Raw genomic sequence first — 9,502 nt, 5'->3', positions numbered from 1 at the left:
AAGTTGGTGAATTGAACTGTTACAGTCGACAAACGCCATCTCGATGATTCCACCCAGTGAATTACACTTCTTCGAGGTTTTTTCTTTGATTACTAGCTTTTATATTTATTGGGTTAATTTTCGTAGAGGATGTTAAGGGAGATTGGAAGATCTTCGAAAATGTGAAATGTTCATTTTTCAATTTCTTCGAAAATTTGAAATGGAAATTGAAATGTTCAACTTTTAAGAGTTTGAAAATTCGAGATGGAAGTTGAGGATTTTTAAGTTTGAATAAGGGAAGTTGGGAAAGTAGAAATTGGGGGATGGAGAAGTTGAAAATATGCAAATGAAGGAAACAGAAATTTGGAAATATAATTTGGGAAAGTGGGAAACTGAAAGTACAGAAATTTGAAGCACTGGTTTCGAGAGATGGAAATTTCAGAACCTGAGAATCTGCTGATTTTGACTGCAGAAAATTTGAAAACCTGGAAAGTCGGAAATTCAACGGTTTAGGAATTTGAGGATTAAATTTGAGAAAGTGAAAATTTAAAAATGTGGAAATTTGGGAACGTGACAATTTAAAAATGTGAAAATTTGGGAACGTGACAATTTAAAAATGTGAAAATTTGGGGACGTGAAAATTTGAAAATGTGGAAATTTGGGAAAGTGAAAATTTGAGAAGGTGAAAACTTAAAAATGTGAAAATTCGGGGACGTGAAAATTTTGAAGCGTGAAAATTTGGAAACGTGACAATTGGGGAAGGTGAAAATTTGGGAACGTGAAAATTTAAAAATGTGGAAATTTGGGAACGTGAACTTTTTAAATGTGAAAATTTAAAAATGTGAAAATTCTACAACGTGAAAATTTGAAAATCTAAAACTTCTACAACGTGAAAATTTAAAAATCTAAAAATCCTACAACATAAAAATTAAAAAACCTAAAAATTGAACCATGAAAATTTAAAAATGTAACAAATTTCCTCTAACAATCTAAAAACTCACAACCCTAAAAATCTAGCCACCCACAAATGATAACAAACCTAACCTCACCTCCATCTGCGGAGCCATTCATCCGCCACCAATATGGCCGTCCAACCTAACCGTGTAACAAAGAACTGAACGTTTGTTATGAACAATTACAAGCTCGCTATCGGATAAATTTCAAGCGAATATAGGTTGAATGTTAAAAGTAACGAGTGTCGATCATTCGCCAGATTCCCCGTTTCCGTTGCATTCCTCTCGCGTTTGTCCCGATGAAACTATTTAAACGCTGAAATGTAATTAAACGCTTAAGCGAGTCAAGACCGTGTTTGCGAGAACGTGGAATATCTTCGAAATTCATTCTCGCAACAATTCGCAGTATTGGTTTTTTTTCATCGACGTTCGATATCTTGAATTATTTCATCGAGAACCGGTGCTTTGATTACGCTCAGATACTAACCCGGTTAATCCAGATGTAACTGCAGCAGCACTTAACGTTTCAACATTGTGGCAGTTTAAAAGTTTATCCCAACATTTATTTCCCAATTACGAAGTTGTAATTCGAGTTAAAACCGAGTCAATAATAACGGATTAACGTAGCACAAATTTCGTGAGGAAACAAATTAACGGAAGTGGGAAGTTGGATGGAACAATTATTTACTCGAGAAACTTATAAATAAAGTTGTAAAAGGCAGAAACAGTGTTTGAAAATGAAACTCGGACAATCTAATAGCAAGTTCCACAGCGCTGTAATTCGTAGCGGGTTAACCGGGTTACCTGTAACTTCGACAGGACATCGAAAATCGGGTTAGGGTTAGAGGTTTACACCAAGCGAGCCAATGCTACCTGTTCCCGCCTCGATCAAATTGTGTAAACGTGAAAGGGAGAATTTTCGCTGAGGGCTCGCTCGGCGTACACACCCTTATCGATTACGCTCTACGTTCGTGACCAATCAGCCGGATTACGTAGACAAATACACGTTCAGGAAGGAGTGGAAGACTTTTATAGATTAAACTTGTGAAACGAATTCTGCGATGATCCCGTCGCGGGGGCTCCTCTTAGGGAGCTTTGCTTGCCTTCCGGGGTACGCTCAAACTTTCGGGTTTGGAAGACTCTCGTTAGTTACTTTCGATTTTTTATTTGGAGACTGGGAGTAGGTTAGATTCTCAGGAGATGTAGATTCTGTGAAGATGTGGATTTTTGAAGGATGAAGTTCTGGATGTGGCACAGGTCTAAAGGCAGATTTTTCTGGATCTGGTGCAGGTGCAGATTTGCGTTAGATCTTATTAGGTTGCAATTTCTAATAGGTAGTCCTTAAGGTACCCTTAGGTATATTGGGGATATGGTGGTACAGGTCCAGATTTAAATTAGATCTAATTAGGTTGCAATTTTTCATGGGTAGTCCTTAAGGTACCCTTAGGTATATTGTGGATATGGTGGTACAGGTCCAGCTTTGCATTAGATCTAGTTAGGTTGCAATTTCTTTTAGGCATTCCTTAAGATACCCCTTAGGTATATTATGGATCTGGTGGTCCAGGTCTAGATTTGTATTAGAGCTTGCAATTAGGTTGCAATTTCTCATAGGTAGTCCTTAAGGTGTCCTTTAGGTATATTATGGATCTAGTGATCCATGTCCAGATTTGTATTAGAGCTTGCAATTAGGTTGCAATTTCTCATAGGTAGTCCTTAAGGTACACCTTAGATATATTATGGATCTTGCTGGTCCAGGTCTAGATTTGTATTAGAGCTTGCAATTAGGTTGCAATTCCTCTTAGGTAGTCCCTAAGGTACACCTTAGTATATCATGGATCTGGTGGTCCACGTCCAAATTCACATTAGATCTAATTAGGTTGCAATTTCTCATAGGTAGTCCTTAAGGTACCCCTTAGATATCCTTCATGTATATTTTAACTTTAGATGCTGGAATTTATGTCAAGGTCTAAGTCAACATTTAGGATTATTTCACTTAGGTTTACCTCTTTAGTTTAGTTCAGATCTACACCTTGATTTAGAGCTGCTCGATTTGGATTTAGGTGTAGAACTTCATCTGGGTCTGGATATTTAGATTTTCCTTAGGTCTAGATGCAGGTATATCCTACCTCTACAGCCAGGTATTTTCTAGCTCCAGTTCAAGGTACTTCATAGCTCTAGATCTAGATGTAGTTCTAAGCTCTGGACCTAAAGGTAGTTCGTACCTCCAGATCCAAGTGCTTCCTGCCTTTAGAGTCAGGTATTTTCTAGCTCCAGAATTAGGTACGTCATAACTATAGATTTAGATGTAGTTCGTAGCTGTAGACTCAGAAGTAGTTCGTACCTCCAGATCCAGGTGCTTCCTGCCTTTAGAGTCAGGTATTTTCTAGCTCCAGAACTAGGTACGTCATAGCTATAGATTTAGATGTAGTTCGTAGCTGTAGACCCAGAAGTAGCTCGTACCTCCAGATTCAGGTGCTTCCTGCCTTTAGAGTCAGGTATTTTCTAGCTCCAGAACTAGGTACTTCATAACTATAGATCCAGATGTAGTTCATAGTTGTTGACACAGAAGTAGTTCGTAGCTGTAGACCCAGAGGTAGTTCGTAGCTGTAGATCCAGATATTTGCTAGCTCCAAATCAAGGTGTATCTCGTATCTAGACCTTCACACCTATATCTTCCCTGAATCCACACCACTGCTAATTCTCCCCAAATCGAAAGTAAATACCAAAAGCCCCCTCCAATCTCAGGTCTTGCACTCGTCCATTAGAAAAGTTACTACAACATCCAAGACATTTGCGAACTATCCGATTTTCGAGAGTTCTCCGATTAGGAACTTGAAACATCATCGAGAGTTCCTCGCGAGCGATTACGGATTCGGGTCGAACGAGACCAGACCATCCCGCGTTTGGTCTGCGATTTTACAAATAGTTTTATTGCTGTTTGTCGGAACTCCGCGAGTGAAATAGAGAAAAGAATTGTTTACAAAATCGATTCGGTGATTGTGAAGGCCGGTTCACGAGTTTAATAATCGATTTACTCCGTAAATAAGCGCGTGCTCGCGGTAAATTAATTACTACGTGAAAACTGTATTCAACCGAAAGCACGCGATCGGGCGTGTACGTAAAAGTGCAAATGAAATTGCTCGAAATGGACGACGGCGAATTTTGATCGATTGAAATTTGATTGATCGGTTCGCGTTGTCTCGAATGACAACGAGGCGATTATCGGTCTCGTGCTCTTCGGCTTAGAATAGATTTGGAACAGGGCGCCATTTGCACATTGATTCGAAGCGGAAAGGTCGAAGGATAACGAGAGATTCGAACCTTTTCATTTCCCTCATTCTGATTGTTCGAGCATCGGTGCTTGCAGGGTTGCTGTTTTACAACTTTTTTAACAAATTCACCCTTTTACGATTTTTCAGGTGTGTCACAAATTATTGCACAATGTAAAAATAAAGAAAATTGAAATGCTAGACACATTTGGTATTCGATCCTTGGTTATGAAGGTCATTTAGAATTGAACTCAAAATTTGACTCCGATGAAAATTTGAGACTGTGCGTCATTGGTGCGTCATGAGTGTTTCACTAGTTCGTCAAGAGTGCGTCATGAGTTTGTCATGGGTGCGTCATGAGTGTTTCACTAGTGCGTCAAGAGTGCGTCATGAGTTTGTCATGGGTGCGTCAAGAGTGCGTCATGAGTTTGTCATGGGTGCGTCATGAGTGCGTCAAGGGTGCGTCATGACTGCGTCATGAATTCGTTCTGGGTGTGTCATGAGTTCGTCACGGGTGCTTCATGATTGCGTCATGACTGCGTCACGAGTGCGTCATGAGTGCGTCACGAATCAAAAACAATTTTTCTCCAAAAACCAGAAGAATTTATTACTCAGAAAAATGACGAGAGAATCGCAGGTGAAATTTACGTATTTCACCGAAAATGAGAAACAAGATAAAACGTCGCAGTAAATGATCGTGTTTCGGACGTTAAAAGTTCCATTATCTCTGACAGGAAAATAATTAATTATCGGACTTCTGGGTTGGTACGATAACATCTGTTTATGAGACAGAACGAGACAAAAAGAAGACAATTCGCGTAATAAACGCGAGGATATCTGTCCGTGGGTTGGTTCGAATTTCATTAGAAGTATCCAGCGAAAATGAGCTATCCTGTGTCCCGTTAAAGGACCTTAATATCGCGGTAGCCTGCCCCGCAATCACCTTCCAATCTCTCGTTGCCGACAAGTTTGCGCTTCATTATGTATCTCGCGTCCCTCTATTGTCTCTAGATAGAATTCTCCAGCTTGAATAGACCATTAGAAAGTTTTCCATTATCGTATTTTTTTTCTGGATTTTATACTGGCGATCGAGGATGACCAGAAAACACGTTGTACATCTAGAATCTACTTGTTAGTCGAGGACAAAAAAAAGTGTTTCGAAACGAATCGACGAGGAAACCGGCTCGATTCGAATAGTGCATCGCGGAACGGAAACGGTGCCGTTTCCGGCCGTCGGATTCCTATGTACACTAGAATACCGCGTGGTATCATTTGCTACTATAGTTTCGTGTTCGACTTTGATCTTGCATTCTCTCTCTCACTCTCATTCTCGCTCTCTCCGCGACGTACAGTGCACACCGGTATTCGGACGATCGCGTATTAAATTATTTACAAATGAGACACGTATATTCCCGAATACTGGGGAACTGGGGGTAACAAGGGGTAGGAGGTTTTGGACACATATGTGAAGTTGGAGACAGGTCTGATATTTGACCATGTATGTGGAGTTCTGGAAAAACCTGTGAAACTCTTGTGAAATCTGGAAAAATAGGTAAAACTCTATCTAGGAACTTTTGGTGCAAATGCATAATATTGTAAGGAAAGTCCAGGACTGAAGATTTAAGAAAAATTGCAATGGAACTGCAAATTAATAATTTGCTGCTGACGAAATACTTGAGAGAGCTCACAAACAAATCTAGGAGACCCTAAAGAAATCCTAGAGAAACCTAGCTGAACCCTAAAAAAATTCTAGCAGAAGCCTAGTTGATCCCACGGGAATCCTAGCAGAAACCTGCTTGGATCAAAGAGATATTTTAGGAAGAAAACCTAGAAATCATATGGAGAACATGTCCAGAAAAATCCTGAACCCAGTAGGTCGCAACTGGTGTTGCTCCCTGAACGGGATGATGTGTTATGTCATTCTGAGCAAGATTTCCCTTTGCAGAAATTGGATTTGAAGCTTCGTTTTTGAATTATTAAAGAAAAACACGGACCAATAAGAGCGCGAGCTTTACGCACGCTCCGCCTCTAGGTTCAAAGCTGCGCGAGGACTACGCATGCGCAGACGCTAGGCTCGAAGCTGCGCGCTCGCGTCTGCGCACGCCCTTACGCTCTGATTGGACCGTGTTTTTCCTTAATAACTCAAAAACGAAGCTTCGTACCGCACTTTCGCAAAGGGAAATCTTGTTCAGAATCACGTCAGCTACCCCCCATTTCAGGGACCTACACTAGTTAGACACCCTGTATAACCCAGGAAGGATTGATAAATCCTAGAGTTTATATCTCATTTGTTAACAGTTAGAAACGCAAGCGTCGAACTTTCGTGATATACTGTACGCAAAACGCTACTAGGATTTGTTGCATAATAATGTCGACTAACAATGATAGTAGTACGACGACAGTAGTCTGATAATAATATTCACCGTAATATCGTTACTCTATTATGTATATGTATGTATATAATATAATATATGTATATAGATTCGTCCGATCAATAGTACAAGTTCCGTGTATGTATACGTATATACAATATAATATGATTTACAATAATTTACGATAATCGTAACCATAAATCGTGTTCTTTGTCTGCCCCCGGAAATATCTAGTCCCATTCCTGCCGGTTTATTTATCGGAAAGACCAGCCCCGCGGGTGCAACGTTAATTGTCGATCCCGACCCATACACACATACACACCTTGAAAGCGTTTTAGTGATATCACAGTGATTTCATTGCTCCAATATTATCGATAGAGAGATCGTCTGACGGCGTACCGACGCGAGATCGTCCCTTCCAATGAAGTCCGGCTGTTTCGGACGCTATTATTGCGCGAAATATTCTGTCTTTTAACAATCACGCGAATGACAATGGAATCGATGGAAAAATTGATTGCGTGCCTCTTCGAAAATACGCGTTATAACGAGACTTTATAAAGCATAATTCTCTTTTACTGGAAATATTTGAATTTTAATGAAAGAGCACGGTGGGAAATTGTTCATTGACAGTTATGTGATACGGTGAATTAATTTAATATTTAAACGGAAATTAGAGAGGGTTATAGGGTTGTAGGATTATAGGGTTATAGGGTTACAAGGATATAGGGTTGTAGGGTTATAGGGGTTGTTACAAGGTTATAGGGTTATGTCGACGCAGGGGTATAAAGATGCGGAAGCAAAGATATAGAAGTATGTTTGCAACTCAGGAATATTTATGAGGATATTTGAGATCCATAGAATAGATACAACAAGAGAACTCCCCCTATTTCCGTGCGTCGTAATTCCACGCGCGTTATTCCCTACATCCTCTATTCGCACACGTCGTAATTCCACGCGTTATATTTCCTACGCTCCGTATTTCCACGCGCTACATTCCCTGCGCCCTATATTTCCACGCGTCGTAATCCCACGCGTTATATTCTCCACTCCCTCTATTTCCACGCGTTGTAATTTCACGCTTTGTATTCACTACGCCCCGTAATTCCACGCGTTGTATTCTCTACGCCTCCTACTTCCACGCGTCGTAATTCCACGCGTTATATTCTCTACTCCTCCTACTTCCACGCGTGATAATTCCACGCGTTGTATTTTTTATGCCTCCTACTTCCACGCGTCGTAACTCCACGCGTTATATTCTCCACTCCCCCTATTTCCACGCGTTGTAATTTCACGCTTTGTATTCTCTACGCCCCTTATTTCCACGCGTTGTATTCTTTACGCCCCATATTTCCACGCGTCGTAATTCCACGCGTCATGTTCTCTACTCCCCCTATTTCCACGCGTCGAATCGCCATGCGCCATATTTCCTATGCCCCGTACTTCCACGCACTATATTCCCTGCGCCCCATATTTCCATGCGTTGTAATTCCACGCGTTATATTCTTAATTCTCCCTATTTCCACGCGTTGTAATTCCACGCTTTGCATTCTCTACTTTCCCTATTTCCACGCATTGTAGTCTTTACGCCCCCCTACTTCCACGCGCTGTAATTCCACGCGATATTTTCCCTACGCCTCATATTTCCACGCATCGAATCTCCACGCGCTGTAACTCCACGCGTTACATTTCCTATGCCCCGTATTTTCACGCGTCGAATCTCCACGCGTTGTATTCTCTACACCCCGTATTTCCACGCGTTGTAATTCCGAGTGCGCATACGCAAGAAGTAGAGATAAACGTAAATTAAGGATACTTGAAATTTAGGTACATGAAAATGTCGGCTCTTGTATGTGTAATTTAAGTATCAGATCTAAGGATCTATTGTACCTAAAAATTCAGAGCTTCAGAAATTCCCAAATATAGGTTTCCCAATCTAGTTCAACGTAAAAATGTCTGGCTAACCCGCAGTATAAATTGCAGTTAATTTGAAAGAATTTGAAAGTTGAGAGAATGAATCGCATGTTGGAAAGATAAATCGAACGCGATAAAAGTGTCTGATAGCGGTTGCATGAATCTCCGCATTCGGCACCAGACAGTCCGCGGCATCTTCGAACGTAGAAATTCGAAGATCGTAAATTAACCGGTAAAATTAAAAAGGACGATCTCGCGTTCGGTATTAATATGGACGCCGTTCTGATCGAAATAATAATGGTCGTTTATTCAATGTACAAGATGGCAATAAGAACGAGAATGACAATGGTGATAATAAGAATAATGGTAAATCTGTTAATAATAATAAAGAATAATATTAATAACAATAGTAATATACATATCTGTGTACAATGTGTATAAATACAAAGTATCGTGTTCGTTTATTTAGCAATCGCGACGTGTCGCGGTGTCGCTTTAAAGAGACGGGCGTAACAATTAATTAGAATGATCGTTAATACTCTATTCGAAAGTCGTTCCGTTCAGCTGTATCACGGCCTAATGTCGCATATACCTTTATAAGCATATCATGCTTAACGTGTGTAGGGTTAGGTAATTATTACTTGACACACACAGAGAGATTCATCGAAAAATGTTCGGTTTTGCAAAAATTCTGTCCGACCGCCTAAGGCGTACACATAACGGTATTAAATGGTAAACGACAGTTTACGTTTGTTAATTAGTTGCAAATGTTTACGGATTCACGGTATTCCACTTGTTAGCGCCTGCTTCACGCTAAGCTCTACGTTATCGCTACGGGAGATCTCCCGTTTTACATCTTACATCGATCTAGAATTAAGTTTCTTTAACGACAAACCGACCCGTTTTCTCTCTATTGCTGTGTCCAACTCGAGCGAACGGGAATTTTCACGAAATGAGTTCGATTTCGGGAAACGATCCGTGCGGACAAGATGGCGGAGGGAGAACGCATGAGGGAACT

The sequence above is a fragment of the Megachile rotundata genome, chromosome 13 (genome assembly GCF_050947335.1).
Source record: "Megachile rotundata isolate GNS110a chromosome 13, iyMegRotu1, whole genome shotgun sequence".
Classification (NCBI taxonomy): Eukaryota; Metazoa; Arthropoda; class Insecta; order Hymenoptera; family Megachilidae; genus Megachile; species Megachile rotundata.
The sequence above is the reverse complement of the archived record's forward strand: the minus strand, read 5'-3'. Positions refer to the sequence as shown.